Source organism: Dendropsophus ebraccatus, chromosome 6 (assembly GCF_027789765.1).
Source record: "Dendropsophus ebraccatus isolate aDenEbr1 chromosome 6, aDenEbr1.pat, whole genome shotgun sequence".
Classification (NCBI taxonomy): Eukaryota; Metazoa; Chordata; class Amphibia; order Anura; family Hylidae; genus Dendropsophus; species Dendropsophus ebraccatus.
In genome coordinates, this window is record NC_091459.1 from 83,982,519 (window position 1) to 84,000,438 (window position 17,920).

The following is a 17,920-nucleotide window of genomic DNA, read 5'->3' on the forward strand; positions in this document are numbered from 1 at the left end:
TTGTGCTCTGTATTTTGCGGATCCACAAATTAAAGGTGTAATTCTAAAAAAAAAAAAAGGGAAGGTAAAAATAAGCTTTGTAATGTTACAATAGGTTGCAAAGGATTCAGTATTTTAAGCTCAGCAAATACTAATAAAAAATATGGACGTGTGAATGACCTTATACTGTACCTTATACTTTTGTTTGGCCATCAGTATAAGTGTATGGGGCTTCTCTGACCAACCACCAACAGTTGTTGATGTTGGTGATGATAGGGATCAGGCATGATGGAAAATCACAGGCCAACCCCTTTGTTCTGGGAGACATAATCTGCTGCCAGGGCTCTCTGGCTGTGGCCTTGCCCTTCTCATAAAGAATACAGGAATGCTCAGCTGTTCCGAATGTTCCTGTGTATGGCGAGGATGGGAGAGATAACTGATGGCTGACTATTTAGCTGTCAGTTATTGAAGGTGTACGACCGGCTTTCGGCTATGTTCACACTACATAAAAGTACTTTGTATGCCTGTGAACACTGCCTACATTTCTATGGGATCCCGGCCGGTGCGTATCGTATACACTCCAGCCGGGATCCCATGCCCCTTGCTTCATTGTGTGCTGTGGAGTGTTCTGATGCGTGCGCGCGCTGATGCACCCGCATCAGAACACTACAGCCATAAAGATCATCCGGCCAGTACTGCAGTACCGGCCGGGGGGATCTGTGCAGAGAACGGCCATTCCGTGAGGCTTAAATTAATGCCACATCAACTCTGACAAGCCAAGAAATTACACGTAGTCCATTATTCACACCTAAGTCAGTTACCGTGACAACTGCAGTAACGTACAGATTATGCTCAGCACTCACTTCTTGGGGAAAGATGAATTATATATAATAATGTGCTTCTCAATGTGCTGCTTTTTCATGACAATATCAAGACACAGAATTACTCATGTATGATCAACTTTAAAATTGTAGCTACAAATGTCCGATAACTATTAGGGGCATATTTAGGTTACAGTACAGTAAATATTTTAATATTCAGCTTGTGTCTGCAATGTAAATAAATAAATAAATAAATATATATATATATATATATATATATATATATATATATATATATATATATATATATTCTTCTTTCACGTTTTTTTCCCCTTTACATTAAAACTTTGGAGAATTAAAATTTCCTGTGTAATTTCCAAATAGATTGATCATAGTAGATAACTAATCATCTACTTACCCACTTTCATAGAAAAATACCTTAAGGGTGCCTTCACACCTACCGGATCCACAGCGGATCTCACTTCTGCGGATTCGAAGCGAGAACCGCTGCTAATCCGCTATCAATTCACCCCTATGATAGCACATATTCGCAGCGGGATTAACATGCCGCTGTAAATATGTGCTTTAACTCCCTGGTGCCCGCAGCCCCGCCGCCGGGGATGGGGGACGCACATCCCCCCCATCCCGGCCACATCCCCCCATCAGCCCATCTCCAGCCCGCCGCTGTGAGCATACATTACCTGCTCGGCGGAGCGGCTGCAGTGAGGCTCCCGGCTCCGGTCCCGCTCAGCTGATCTGAGCGGGATCGGAGCCGGCAGCCTCACTGCAGCCTCGCCGCCGAGCAGGTAATGTATGCTCTCGGCGGCGGGATACGGGCTGGGGATGGGCTGATGGGGGGATGTGGCCGGGATGGGGGGATGCGGCGGGGCTGCGGGCACTAGGGAGTTAAAGCACATATTCACAGCGGGATGTTAATCCCGCTGCGAATATGTGCTATCATAGGGGTGAATTGATACCGGATCTGCAGCGGTTCTCGCTTCGAATCCGCAGAAGTGAGATCCGCTGTGGATCCGGTAGGTGTGAAGGCACCCTTAAGCTGCAAAACATCCTGGAATCAGGAATTGCAGTTCCTGACACAAATGTCACAGCAAGGGTTCCTGTGTCATCTCTTACCGCTGCCGCACAATGGAAGTTTAGAATAGTAGATAAATAAAAATATATTTATTTTAATGAAGTCATATAATAAAGTAATTTAACTTTATTAAAGCTATGTGTTAGCAAAACATTTTTTTAGTCTCCGGAAATACCCCTTTAAAGTCCTATTAAATGATCATTGCCAACAAGCAGGCCATGTAAAAGGGCCACTGGTTGGATCTATTGTGTAGCCCATTCATTGTTGGCAGTGGCTCATTGCTCTCTGTAAACAGGTGACACACAGCCAACAGTGCATTAAATGATGCTTATAAAGGCACAGTAAACGAGTGCAGATCAAAGATTTCTGTGCTTTTTTGCCAAAACCTGTTGACCCATGTCAAGGGGCCCTTGGGAGGACTCAGACTGAAAGTTTGTCAGCCTGATCTTCATAATGTTAGAGTGCTATACAGTATGATTTGCTATTAAAGGAGAAGTCCAGTGCGGGGAGGAAAAAATACTTTCGGGCAGGAGGTGGGGGGAACAAATTAAAGAAAGTATGCTTACCCGACCTCCCGCCTGCTATGCGCCGCATTACTGAGCTCCTGAACCCTACTGGATGTTGCTTTCTCGACCCAAATAAAATGTCACCGAGGGGTGGGATTTAGCCAGCTTAGCCAATCAGTGACTGCAGTGGTGTCCTGCCCCAGTCACTGACTAGCTAAGCGGGGCATCTGTCATCTGGGTTGTGACGTAGCAGCAGGGGAGATATGCAGACTGTCAGCAGGGTGTCAGGAATCTGCAGTAGCCTGTGTGAACTGGACCTGGTGTTTTGCCTTTGTGTGCCACACCCGACTGCTTCTCAGCTTCTGGCTATGCAGGAGTTAAGCTGAGAAGCTCCTGGTCTTGATTTTACACCTGTGTTGTTGCTGTGATTGACAGGTTTCTCTGCCTGTCTGTACCTGGAAGATCAGAGCGCCGGTCCAATAAGGATCCAGACCGGGCTCTTGGTCAGCATAAAAGCTAAGCACAGACTGAGTCCCAGCGCTGGCTAATTAGGTGTATTCCTGGTCCCAGCTCTCCCTTGTATATTCCTGCGCTCCCCGTCCTATCCCTCCTACTGCTCGACTCGTTTTTCTGACCTCCTGCCTGACTTGTGACTACTCTTTTGGATTACTGATTTTGTACTACGTTGCCCGTGTGGTTTGACCCGGCCTGGTTTACTATTCCTTATTGTGTTCGTCTGTCCGTATTGTTTTGTGTATCACGTATATAGCGCAGGGAACGTCTCCATGGTTGTCCGCGACCGCCTAGGGTCGGCTGAGGCAATTAGGCAGGGACAGTGGGTGGTTCAGATAGGGCCCACTGTCTGGTTGTGTCTGTGTTAGTCTGACACAGGGTCCTTCTTTATTATGTTCCCCCAACCCCCTACCCAAAATATTTTTTCCCCCACGCCAGATTTCTCCTTTAACCATGACCACATTGGTCATTGGTAACCCCATAGAACCCCTTTTGCTTATTTTGATGTTGCTGCTTAAATCAAGGCATTTTCTTTCTAAGTTACAATGTTCTTTATAGTATCCTGAACAAAACCAGGGTTCAGTTTTCTAGTAATACCGAGTGTCATTGTCTCATTACATCTGTATACAAATAAACAGAAAGCATAAAAATGCATCGATGTCTTGGACTACTAATTGTGTCATATTCAGGCAGATTTATGCAATATAATAGCTTCTACACTGTTTTTTATTTATTGGTTTTAGATTTGCTCAATAGGGAAAAGCTGAGTAACAAAAGTACGGCTAAAGTAAAAAGAGTTGACTCATCTAAGGACATATGGTTCTGCAGATGCATTGCTGGCCTTAGCAGCACTGACTGAAGTGGATATACTGGAGAGTAAGCTGGCTGTCTGGATGACAAAGGTTGAACTCGGTTGTCATTTATAGCTTTGTGTACTCATAAACCTTCTGGTGCATAGAAGCAATTCAGACTGCATTGCAACTTTTTTGCTTGCTGTGTCCAAATATATTGCAAAAAATGCCACAATATGTATGTAATAGTGAACATTATGCCACCTTCTTACTATTCTGCTAGTAAACAGCTGAAGTGAGATGGAGTAAACCACCTTTCCTACCTTGGATGACATTGCACGGAGCGGACTGGCAGAGCAGCTGTGTCGTTGCTTGTAAAGATAGAAAATGCACAGACTGTACAGATTGTGTGTTTGACAAAGACATATGATTTTCAGATGTTAGAAAACATCAAATCATGGATACTATGGGTCATCCTACCAGGGCACACCTGAACGAGGGCATGGCAGGAGCCATAGGACACAATTTCTCAGCCTGGATTTGCTCACTGTATTTTGAGCCTTAGTTTTGGCAAAATTTTACCAGGAGTAGAAACAACACAGAAAGAAACTGTAATGGAAAGATTTGCATTTTGTTCTGTGCTTTGGACACACTTATAGTTTATTTTGTAAAATTACTTCCCAAAATGCTAACTAAAGTAAGTCCAAAATACTGTGTGCACATAGCCCCAGAGCGATAACTCTGTGTAGGGAGTGGGTACATTCTCCTTTGTCAGCTGATGATCATCACTTCCACCTTGTCACGCCACCTTGGGAAGGTGGCATTCCCTCAAGTCAGTGACAGCTGTGATCTTTGGCTTGGCATGTATCCCTTGTCAATGTTCTAAGGCTCCTAGATGGAGTGAGACAGTGACTTGATGGAACGCCACCTTCTCAAAATGATATGAGAGTTACTTTGCATATCCTTTCTTCTTTTTATTAGACACAAAATTAGTTATTTGGGCACATTACCATGTGAGATTACTTCCTGAGACACTATATGTCTGGCTTTCTATCAGCTGAAATAAATGGAGCCAAAGTTGTCTGGGCTACAGATTCTCCAGAAAAGAGTCATGGTCAAGAGAAGTCATCATATTGGTTTTCAGTCAGAAGATGTCCCCTATGTGTCCCTGGATTTAATTGTACTGTTTTCACTTACATAGTATGCATAGGGTCTGTGTTAAACTGGTATCTACTGCTATATAGTGGTAATATAGTTCTTTGTATATTGTGTATTATCCAGTAACAGGATTGTGGTATTAGATGCTATGCTGAGGTAATATCTGTACTGTGGCGATATTAGTTGGTCCTTGAATGGTTAGTTTTTATCACAGGGCAGGTTCCTAGACAGAAATCATCAAAGGATTTTAGGAACTTTAAAAATAACAAAATGGAATATACAACATTTGCAATCTAGCTGTAGAATTACAATTTGTGTATTTTTTGTTTTACATTTTTATGCCTTTTTAATTTTATTTTCTTTTATTTATTTTATTTTATTCTCTATAAAAAAAACCCCCGAATATTCTTAAGATTATAGAAATTTAAGGTGACTTCTAATGTCTGTGGTAATGTGGAGCAGTAATACTGCTGGTATATGGAGGATGGTTTAGCGTAACTGCGCCAGGATGCTTTTTCCTTTCTCTGCTATCAACACAGTAACAATTCAGCTTGAACAGAACTAGGGATGGTCCGAAACTGGCAAGGTTCGGGTTCGTATGAACCCGAACGCTCAGCATCAGATTCCCGCTGTCTGCCCGCTCCGTGGAGTGGGTAAATACAGCGGGAGGACGGCCTGGAAAACTGGGATACAGCCTATGGCTATGGTTGTATCCCAGTTTTCCAGGCGGTCCTCCCGCTGTATCCACCCTCTCCACGGAGCGGGCAGACAGCGGGAATCATTACCGAGAGTTCGGGTTCGTACGAACCCGAACCGAACTCTGTTCGGACCATCCCTAAACAGAACAGCTAAATCAAAATAAACAAACTGTTTGCTAGAGATGCAGTACATTGCCCAACAACCACAGTGTACAGAATTCTATTGACATTGCACAATTTATAACAATAATGTTTTGTTATCAATGAAAATAGGAACATTTGCCATAAATAATAAATACTGACATAACTAGGACACCAGGGTTAAAGGCTGGGGACACCTTTGCACTGATTTTATTATTTTTCATGTGTTTCCTAAATGCAAAATGAAAGCAACTTTATAAGTAGTATAACAGCAGGAAAGGGGTTATGTACCAGACTAAAGGCCCGGGTCGATTATTGTTAATGTGTGATGCTAGGAACGCTCATTTCCCCAATAATTGGCTTGTAGAAGAGCCAGTGTTAAGCCAATGAGCAAGCAAATGGTGAAACCATTATTGCCGCAAACCTCTAAACAGGAGAGGTGCAACCAAAAACAGTACATTTATATGTCTGAATAACAGATAAAACGAGTCCTGATCCTGATCTCACTGATCAGTGATTGTTTGCAGCTACACACAATCACACGTCAGATTGTGTAAAAGGGCCCTAAGATAGTTGGCAGCGGGAAGAGAAACCCTGGAGGAAAGCTCACACAGGAGTATACAAAGCAGTCTACTGGAGAGAATTATATAGGCTATGTACAAGTATAAAGAGAAAATAGAGCTTATACAAGACAAGGTACAAGGTTTATAAGCAAAAGAGAGCAAAAAAGAAAAAATGTCTATTTTTTCCAGTTGTTTTTGCACCTTAATAAGCAGAAAACAAACAATTTATTTTTTACTTGTTTAAACATGTTTTGTGACTTAGTGCTGTCAGCATGTCAATTTTTTTTTTTTTTTTTAATAAAATGTGAACTTTAGGGGCATATTCACAAACAATGAATTTATGACTGCTTAGTGTAGATTCTGCACTGAAATCAACAAAAAAGTACAGTACAATAAACATACATTGGATGCTGAGAAACCCCATTCATCCCTGTGGCTTATATTTACACTGAAAATATGAGGGGCTGCATATTCAGACCTGTCACCATATCGTGCTGCAGATTTACCATGGCAAATATGCAGCAAAATCTTCTGGTCGCATGTGCAAATTTTGCTACAAGTTTCCAAAATTCACATCTGAAATAAACCCAAAAGTCATATTTCCCATAATATTAACACCATCTGTTATAACAAGATCAATATATGAACCTAATTGTATTTAGAAAATAGATACATGTAATAATACTGTCAGCCATGTAACAGAAGCATATTGTTATACGATGTCTTTTCCGTGGCGCATAAAACAAGAATATTTGTTACTTGTTGACTCAAAAGGAAGATTACAGCAAATCCAAATAATGTATTCTTAAATCATGTAGAGAACAATTCAATAATATTTGTCTGTATGACTTTGATATCGTCTTACTCTGACATAATTCCAATTTCTGTCATTCCTTTTCATCTCAGCGTATGGATGTATCTTGACTCCCTGAACGCCGCACTTTAAAGCCTTTGTCATAACTGTTCTCCTGTACGGCATGATAAGAGTTATGGGTGCATCGGCAGGGTAATATATTCTCTTTGAAACAGACTGGTTTCTCTATCTAAATGGGAGATTGAACAGCAAAAAGAAACAAAATTCATGTGCATATCTTTCTGGGACAGAATGCTGGGTTTGTTCTAATGGCAGTGCTCTTCCCAGCAGAGGACAATGCTGTCCTGTGATGTTACATTTTATATACATTTAGGCTTGTGATATATATATATATATATATACACATAGGGCCACATGTATCATCCGGCGAACGGATGATTTTCGGCGGAAAGTGCCGATTTGCATTTTTTTTTATTCGCAAATGGCCAATTTGCGAATAAAATATTCGCAAATCGGCACTTTCCGCCGAGTACGCCAGAGGGGCGGAAAGGGGGCATGTAGTGGGCAGAACTGAGGATTTACCATCCGTTCCGCCCAAATGTACGCCGAAAACCTACACCAGTCCTCAGCTGGCGTAGGTTTTCGGCGGTGCGCTCCGGCGCGCACGGGATTTATGTAGAGGCAGTCCGTAAAAAACGCCGGACTTAATAAATGCCCCCCATAGTGTATTAGTTTAGCTGCAAAAAGATTCCTATAATAATATATTTCTTTCCTTCCATAGAACTGATAGTAGTTTTGAACCAATCACTAATATAACACATATAATGCTGTTAACAGCTCCTAATAGAGCTGCTAAAGTGTTCTCTTACCATACTTGGTGTGCCGTCCTCCTAGGGGGTATACAGGAGAAAACGTTATTTTATTCTGACGTGCGCTGCAGGGAGGGTGGCAGGAACTAGTCATTTGGGCGGAACCAGTCCTTAACTAGTCACAGCCCTCTGCCTGTCAGCATGCTCTGCAGGGATGATTGACAGGCAAAGAGTTTTTATCAGGCCTCTTTACCTTTCAACGATCACTGCAGAGCACACTGACCAGCGACTAGTAGTCTGAGAGCCGTGACTAGTTATGGCCCAGAGGACTAGTAATGGCTTCTCTCCCTGCAGTGCACGCCAGAAATTTTTTTCCCCTCCTATATACCTCCTAGGAGAATAGTACACCAAGTATGGTAACAAAATTCTTTAGCAGCTCTATTAGGAACTGCTAACCGTGTTACATTTGTTATACTAGTGATTGGTTCCCTTTAATATCAACTCAATATACCCTCTTTAACTATGAAGTTGCAACACCAAGAAAGAAAAGCTATAACCTTATGTAAATAGAGGAAGTAGCAGGTGTCTCTAAGTACTGCAAATGATGAAAGTTTTAAGCACTGAGCTCCAATCTGTGACATGTGGAGGGGATGCAAATTTTTCAGCCACGTGAAACCTCAGAAAGTTGGTACAGTATGATTCTGCAGTGCCTCCTGTTGTCACAAACAGAAAGGGGCAGAATTCATGAAATGAGAGACCTTGGTTTATCACTCCAGCAGATTGCTATGTGTGTAGGTGAACTGCTGGCATACGGGGGAGGCAAAAATATTGGGCCGTTCTTTCAGGCGCCAAGAGAAAGGCCCACTGGCCCTTGGGGTTTTTACTTTGTCATAGCAGGAGGGAATAAATGTGTGGTCCTTGGAGTTGCTGTTAAAGTTGTGGTTGGGTGTTGGTCATAGGGACATTCGCCTCTTTAATTGATGGAGTCTTACCTGTGGGACTGAATGGTTTGGGTGGTAAAGGGTTAGTTTGGGTTATTAGCCATCTGTAGGTAGGTTAGTGGTGGTGGGAAGTTGGGAGTAAATAAAGCTGACTAGGTAGAATAACGACTGGAAGCCTGTAGCTCCAGACACTGCCCCCAGGGTAAAATTAATTTGTACATTGTTTATAAATATTTTTTTTGTTAATAAAATGGTGTGGCTGATTTAGTCCAACATTCTGTGTCAGTGTCTTATTTAGGAAAAGCAGTAGTTAGTGGAAGAGAGGTCATTTAGGTAAAGGTGGGGCTCGGTTTGGGGAATGGAAGGGGTTGTAGTTATTAGGTTGCAGTTTCGGGTAAGTACACTCCACAACAACCAGTAATACCCTCACTGATTCCATTTCCAAGAAGTGGAAGTTCATGTATTTCTGCATGTGAATAAATTGAAATATTTTAATGTTTTGCTTACATTTTTTTTTATAATTTGCATCTCATTACCACGTCTATGGATTGTGTGATTTCCTTAATTCCTTTATATATATATATATATATATATATATATATATATAGGCCTTTCTTTTTACATGTACAGTATGTTATTAACAGTTCTGACTAGAGATGAGCGAAGCTGGATTCTCACTGTTAATTTGTTTGAATTCCAAGCGATTTGTTAACAAGTTCGCTAAACATGGTGGTCCCAGTGGTAGGCTAACATATTTAGTTATAGTAATGTCTCTTTGTGGAAGCAAGGGATTATCCACAATCCCTTGCAGCCATCTAATCACCTGCAAGCCCCACTGTGAAATCAGCACCCCCCCTCACCTTCATCCAGTGGATGGGTAAACCATTGGTATCCTAGTGCCTGGGAGAAGTGGTCAGTGTCCAATGAAACCAGGCTGTTGGTGGTTAACCGATTGGTATCCCAGTGTGTGGGAAAAGTGGTAAGTGTCCAGTGAATCCAGGCTGTGGCCCCCACTTCATGACATGGAGTGACATCCAAGGGGACTCAGAGCAGTGCGACCGTCTATAATGTCAATTTGAGCCCGGAGATGGACGAATTAATGGTAGAGGAGGAGAAGGAGGTATACGGCCAGATGTTCCAAACACCAACAGGTAGCCTCTATGGCCTGGAAACACCAGAGCAGATGGAGGAATCTGTTTCAAAAGAAGATGACCCCAGCACACCATGGGTTACACAGAGGACATGGGTAAGGAAAGGCTTTCAGTGAACCTTGTCCATATGGCCATGTTCTTGTTGGAGTCTTTGTGCTGCAACTTGCGTGTTAAGGACATCTGTAGTAGGGATGGGTACTTGCTTGCCTTTCTGGTTGACCCTAGTTTGCATTGGAAAATGCCAGTTTTTTTAACACTGACGGACAGGGATGCCAGACTCAAACTCTACTGCACAGTAATTAGGCTTAGGCCTAACACCGGCCTGCAACGCCAACAAGTACTGAGGAACTGGTAATGGAGGTGTGAGGTACCGCAGTAACCACGGCAGCCAATTAAGCCTCCAGTCAATGATGAGTGACCTTCTCAAGCCACCAAAGAAAGAACCCCGGCAGCCCCACACTGAAGTGTCCATCAGGCATCAGCCGAAGTTCAAGGTGAAGTTGTACTTGGAATCACCCTTGCTCCTAAATACTTAAACCCCAGTATCATTCTGGAAAGAAAAGCTGGACATCTGGCTGCAGCTGACAGAGTTCACTCTCACCCTGCTGTCATGTCCAGCCAGCAGCTTTGCATCAGAGATGGTGTTCAGTGCGGCAGGGATCATTGATACTCCCAGGAGGACGAGGCTGTCAGGCTTAGGGCGGGTTCACACTACGGAATTCTCGCGGACAGTGTCCGCGGAATTCCGTCAGCTGTCCGCCCGCACATCTGGGCGCCTTTCCGCCGGCCCCATAGACACCATTCTATGGGCCGGCGTATTCCGCTATACGCTGAAAGAAGTGACATGTCACTTCTTTCAGCAGATCGCGGAATACGCCGGCCCATAGAATAGTGTCTATGGAGCCGGCGGAAAAGCGCGTGCCCGTGTGGGCGGACAGCTGACGGAATTCCACGGACATTGTCCACGAGAATTCCGTAGTGTGAACCCGCCCTTAGTGTGGAGAAGCTTATATTCCTTAAGATAAATCCAGCTCTGATAGGACTGGATTTCACCACCCCCAACGATTGAAAAATCATCCAGCATTCAGCACTCAGCACGTGCTATTCTCTATTTAAAGTGAATGTACCATCAGGTACATTCGCTTTAAGTGTTTCATATGGATAGAATGGCGCTGTCCCAGGGAAGCTAGAGCTGCAGTCCTTTTTTTTTAAACCACGGCTCAGTTCCCGCAGTGGCATTCTGTTCCCGGGTACTAGGTGGGGGTGAAGCACTGGAGGTGTAAGAAAAGCCCCGCCCCTTGACGACGTGGCTCCATTAGAATCAATGAAGCCGCATCATAGAGGGGTCCTCCCACTGGCGGTGGGCCAGCGAGCATTCAGAGCTTGAACCCCAGCCGGCAACCGTGAATAGTACAGTGCCGTAAACAGAAACCGGGCTGAGATTCAAAAAACGGACCGCTGCAATGGCTTCCCCGAACCGGCACCATTCCATCCATGTGAAAGACTTAAAGGGAACCTGTCACCCCCTGTGCCGGGGTGACAGGCTCCCGACCCCCTGTTAGAGCCCCCTATACTCACCTAATCCCGCCGGGTCCCGCTTCTGGAGGTGGTCGGGTGATGAAGATCTCAGCCACTGCAGCCCGGCGCGCGCGCTGAGAGATGAGTCCAACACCCATAGAGAATGACAGGAGAGTCCAGCGCTCCGTCATTCTCTATGAGCGTTGGACTCGTCTCTCAGCGCGCGCGCCGGGCTGCAGCGGCTGAGATCTCCGTCACCCGACCACCTCCAGAAGCGGGACCCGGCGGGATTAGGTGAGTATAGGGGGCTCTAACAGGGGGTCGGAAGCCTGTCACCCCGGCACGGGGGGTGACAGGTTCCCTTTAAAGTCCCCAATAAAATATTCACCAAGATAGTCCGAGTTTTGTCACTTCCAGGTGTCTGTTCTAGGCCTCTCTGGGTCTATAAAAATGCCACTGCTGCCGCTGACAACTCCAGGTCTATGTTCTAGGCCCCTCAGAGTCAAAGAGAGTCAGAGTGCTGCCACTGCCACCTCCAGGTGTTTATTCTAGGCCCTGAAGAGTCAAAGAGAGTCCAAGTGCTGCTGCTTACGCCTTCAGGTGTCAGTTCTAGGCCGCTCTGGGTCTGTAAAAGTGCCACTGCTGGTGCTGCCACTTCCAGATGTCTGTTTTAGGGTTTTCTAGGACTAAGGGCCCTATTCCACGGAGCGATAATCGGCCGAATTGGCCCGATTCGGCCGATTATCGCTCTGTGGACTAGAGACAACGATCAGCCGATGTTTGTTGTCATCGGCTGATTGTTGATATAGGTCCGGACCTATATTTGTCGGGCGCCGACCGCGTACCGCTACGTGGAATAGCGGTGCGCGGTCCGGCGACTGGCGATATACATTACCTATTCATGGTGCAGAGCTCCTCTTCTCCTGCTTCTCCTGGGTCCCACACGCTCCTCCAGCTTCAGGGCAACCTGTGTCCGCTTACAGGCCGCTCAGCCAATCACAGGCCGCGGCGGTCCCGGACAGTGATTGGCTGAGCGGCTTGTCAGCTGACACAGGCCGCCCTGAAGCTGGAGGAGAGCGCGGGACCTGGGAGAAGCAGGAGAAGAGGAGCCCTGCACCATGAATAGGTATGTATACTAGTTAAGCAAGAGCTGCAAGGACATCGGTAACGATGTCCTTGCAGCCCTTGTTTAACGATAATCGGGGCCGTGGAATAGGCCCAGTAAACGAGCGCCGATCTAGTAGATCGGCGCTCGTTTATCGGGCCCCATCGGCCAGTGGAATACCACCCTAAGACATTGCCCTTGTATATACCGCTGATCCACCACTATCCACTGCTGTCCTTGCTGTCCAGTGATTTGATGTCACTGGTCTATCAATGTCCACTGCAGTCCTGGAAGAAAATTGATTTTACTCTGCTGACCACTGCTGTCCAGAGTGAAAATTGAATGATTGGCTGGTTAATTAAAAATTTGACATTTTCCAATTTTTGACACTAGCTGTTGAGCAAACATTACTCTGTAGTAGTCCCACTGTTGTAGCTACAATAGTTTGATTTTCTTTGTTGAGATTCGTTTGTACGAGATTTGCGAATATTCACAAATCCCGCGAAACATTTTTTGACTGATTCAGTTATTTCTAGTTCTGACATCAGCCCTATAAAGGCATGTGTAATATTTTGTTACAGAAGTAATCTGACAAAGATTGCTGCTATACAAATGAGGTACTCTCTGTACTCCAGTCTCTAACACAGGATCATTTAATGACTAGCCACTTGCATAAAATCCCTGTATCTAGAGTCGGAGTGCAGCAAGCGGTAATGCTGCAGTCCCTGTATATTGGAGAGTGAGGGATGGCTTGGTTCTGTTTAGGGAGACTTATTGCCAGCACTCTAAACACAGCTCAGCTGCTGCCAAGACTTGGCATTAATTTAAAATGCTGAATAAACATCAGTTTCCTTGAGTATCCTCCATTGGGCATGTATGCATGAGGCTGTCGTGTCATCTTTAGAATGACTCTTTAATTCAAAACTGTAAGAGGAAAAGTGCCTCCTTTCCATTTTACTGCTCTGATGACTACATATACCCAAAGTTTGACATCCATTAGATTACTTTTAAGCAGCTTCAAAAGCTTTTATTCCACAGCGCCAATGAAATGATGCTGGACTATTACTTTTTATGTACCTTGGTGGTGTAAAGTAGTTATGTACTTCAGTAATACAGGCTTGTAGGACAGTTTTCATTTGAGACTGAATCTGAAAGTATCTTGTAAGTGAATTCTCAAATTTTTCTAGGTGCAGAAAGAATTAACTCTTGCCAGAGAATGGCTTGAGAAAGGCTGCATACGTAGCTGACACGTTGCACTGGTGTGATTACAGTGATGTTATTTTTGGAAGTGCTGTCTCCATACCACTTTTTCTGAATTTGTGTGATACTCACCTGTCTCAATCCCCATCATTTCCACCCCAACAATACTCGGTCCTAGCTGATCAGTACCTCCTACCTTCATTTTGAAATGTAGGCCCCCCTTCTCTTTTTATTTTAACAAGAATTTGAAAAATTTTAAATAACTTGGAAAAGCCCTTTAACCCTTTCAGGAATGGAAAGTGTCACTGTTGTTTTAACTTTCAAAATTTAAACCAAAAGTAGATGTGACATAAAGCAAGTTTGCAATATACATTAATTATTTTTATATTTATTATAGTTATCATGGACAACACGGCGCTTCCTGTTTTCTGACTCTTTTTTTCTGAAAGAGTCAAAAACAGGAAGTCCCAAGTTTCGCAGGCCATCTGAGTGTGCACAGAGAGAAGGCAGTCATGTCACTGATGGACACACTGAGCTGTGACTCTGTGTTCTGGCCGGAATTCCTGTGTTTAGAAAATCTGCCTTCAGAAGACTGGACCTGGATTTCTGGTAAGTTCAGCTTTGTTTTACAGCATGATAACAACAACAAAAAAATTAATATCACATCTACTGTTGATTTAGATTTTGAAAGTTATAATGCCAGTGACACTTTAACCCCTTAACGACCGCGGTCCCGGGTGCCGTGTGTAGCCCGGGACCACGGCTATTAGCGGTCATGGTCCGATTGCCGTACCCGCTAATCAGGTAATCAGATGCAGCTGTCAACTTTGACATTGCAGATTTTGCAGATTACCTTCTGCAGCCCATCCCTGGTGTCTAGTGGGGTGGATCGATCCACACATCTTACTCCGTCCGGGGTCTGCGCCGTAATGGCGCTGATCCCGCCTCGGCATTCGGTTGCTTCCGGCTGCAGCATCTATGCTGTATATCTATGCAGCATAGATCTCAATGAGAGATCAGTGTACTTATACTAGAAGCCCCCATGGGGGACTTCTAGTATGAGTGTAAAAAAAAAGTGTTATTATCAATAAAAAGCCCCCTCCCCTAAAAAAAAGTTTGAATCACCCCCCTTTTCCCATGTTATAAATAAAAATAAATAAATAAACATGTTTGGTATCGCCGCGTACGTAATCGCCCAAACTATTAATTAATCACATTCCTGATCTTGCGCTGTAAACGGCGTAAGCGTAAAAAAAAATCCAAAAGTGCAAAATTGTGCATTTTTGGTCGCATCAAATCCAGAAAAATTGTAATAAAAAACGATCAAAAAGTCACATATGTGCAATCAAGGTACCAATAGAAAGAACACATCATGGCGCAAAAAATGACACCTGACACAGGCCCATAGACCAAAGGATAAAAGCGCTATAAGCCTGGGAATGAAGAGATTTTAAGGAACATTTTTTTGTTAACAATGGTTTGAATTTTTTACAGGCCATCAGATACAAGAAAAGTTATACATGTTATATATCATAGTAATCGTAACGACTTGATTGACATATATAACAAGTCAGTTTTACCCCAGGGCGAATGACGTAAAAACAAATCCCCCCCCAAATAAACAAAATGCGTTGTTGTTTTTTTAATTTTACCACACATTTATTTTTTTCTTGGTTTTGCTGTGTACTTTATGAAAAATTCAGCCTGTCATTGCAAAGTACAATTAGTGGTGCAAAAAAATAAGGGCTCATGTGGGTTTCTAGGTGAAAAATTGCCATGGCCTTTTAAGCACAAGGAGGAAATCTCGACAGTTTTTTCATCAGTCGGATCAGTCTGCGAGATTAGGGGCAAAAGAGAGCGGAGAACAAAGGATAACTCAGCAGGGGAGCTATTCAGAGACCTATTCAGAGGTCAGTGGTGACTGGAGAGGAGAGAGCCCGTGATGTCAATGTAAATTAACTCTTTGTTGTCCTGTTTTGCTGCCTCTTCTTTCTCTCTCCATAGGAAAACCATAAAGACAGGGGGGAGAGCTTCAAACTGCTTTTTCATGATAAAAATTAATTTTTCAACTAATAAAACCAATTATAAAGTTTCTTAAAATTGCCTGTAAGATTGATTTCTGCAATAAAAATTTTAACAACAGTGACACTTTAAACCATAGCTGCACCAGGACGTTACTGAACGTCCTAGTGCCGCTATGGGAGTTCAGAGGGGGCTCGCGCGGCGACCCCCCTCTGAACTGCCGCGATCCCGGGTGCCGCATGTAGCCTGGGATCGCGGCTATTAGCAGGCGCGGTCCGATCGCCGTGCCCGCGAATTAAGTACTTAGAAGCAGCTGTCAAAGTTGACAGCTGCTTCTAAATACAGTAAAACCTCGGTTTCCGAACACCTCGGAGTTCGAACAATTCGGTTTTCGAACTAAATTTCCCCCTGAAGTTTTGCTCGGTATCCGAACATTGCTCGGTATCCGAACAAAACCAGGGGGATAACTGTCAGCTGAACTGATGTTCAGCTGACAGTTAGAGGTGTTCGGAACACTGAGAGGCAGGAGCGGGCGGCTATTTAAACTTGCCGCCGTGCTCCTGCTCCTCTCAGCTGCAGGGGACACCCTGTAAAGAAGTGGGGAATCCCATCATAATGAGGGAATCCCCACTTCTTTACAGGGTGTCCCCCGCAGCTGAGAGGAGCAGGAGCACGGCGGCAAGTTTAAATAGCCGCCCGCTCCTGCCTCTCACTGCGGGGACAGGCTGTAAAGAAGCCGTCTCCCAGCGCTGTCCTCCCTTTTCTCCCCACCAGCCCCTCCGCCCCCCCCCCCCCCCGCCGGCCCGGAGCGCTGTACACCCCTATAGACTGCGGCGCGCCCGTGCTGTTGCGCCCGCAGCCCCGCTCACCAGTTTCTTGCTCCCGCTGCTCCCCGCTGCCTCTGCAGACTCTCTCTTACCCTGCAGAGGCAGCGGGGAGCAGCGGGAGCAAGAAGCTGGTGAGCCGGGCTGCGGGCGCAACAGCACGGGCGCGCCGCAGTCTATAGGGGTGTACAGCGCTCCGGGCCGGCGGGGGGGGGGGGGGGCGGAGGGGCTGGTGGGGAGAGACAGGAGGACAGCGCTGGGAGACGGCTTCTTTACAGCCTGTCCCCGCAGTGAGAGGCAGGAGCGGGCGGCTATTTAAACTTGCCGCCGTGCTGCTGCTCCTCTCAGCTGCCGGGGACACCCTGTAAAGAAGTGGGGAATCCCTCATTATGATGGGATTCTCCACTTCTTTACAGGGTGTCCCCCGCAGCTGATTGGAGCAGGAGCACGGCGGCAAGTTTAAATAGCCGCCCGCTCCCGCCTCTCACTGTTGCGGGGGATGTGGAGTGTTTTTGCACTCTGTGGGCCGGGTGCTCTGCACCTGACCCACGGAGTGTAAAAACCAATTAATCACATTTACATTGTTCCCTATGGGAACTTACAGCTCGGTTTTCGACTGCTCGGTTATGGAACAGCCTTCCAGAACCAATTATGTTCGAAAACCGAGGTACCACTGTACTTGCTCATCTCCATCCCTGGTGGCGCGATTGCGGGGGGGGGGGGGGGGGGGGGGGAGGCGATCCCCGCATCCATTCCGGGCCGGGGTCTGCGCCGTAATGGCGCTGATCCCGGCCCGGCATTCTATTGCTTTTGGCTGCTGCACCGATCTCATGGATTCATGCAGTATAACTATACTGCATGGATCTCTATGAGAGATCAGAGTGCATATACTAGAAGTCCCCCAGGGGGGCTTCTAGTATATGTGTAAAGTAAAAGAAAAATGTATTTTTAATAACACAAAATCCCCTCCCCTAATAAAAGTCTGAATCACCCCCCCTTTCCCCATTTTATAAATAAAAATAAATAAATAAACAAACATGTTTGCTATCGCCGCGTGCGTAATCGCCCGAACTATTTATTAATCACATTCCTGATCTCACACGGTAAACGGCGTCAGTGCAAAAAAATCCCAAAGTGCAAAATTGCGCATTTTTGGTCGCTTCAAATCCAGAATAATTGTAATAAAAAGTGATCAAAAAGTCGCATATGCACAATCAAGGTAGCGATAGAAAGATCACATCATGGCGCAAAAAATGACACCTCACACAGACCC

The 17,920-nt window shown here is 45.0% G+C and overlaps 1 long non-coding RNA gene across 1 annotated transcript in view; it reads right to left on the minus strand.

The window, feature by feature from the left end:
- Window positions 1-7,237: 7,237 nt before the first annotated feature.
- Window positions 7,238-17,920, minus strand: part of LOC138795751 (uncharacterized) — a 110,300-nt gene continuing 99,617 nt past the window's right edge. The window contains exon 5 of the long non-coding RNA XR_011363669.1: window positions 7,238-7,306. This is a non-coding gene — a long non-coding RNA (uncharacterized lncRNA). The remainder of the gene's footprint in view (window positions 7,307-17,920) is intronic.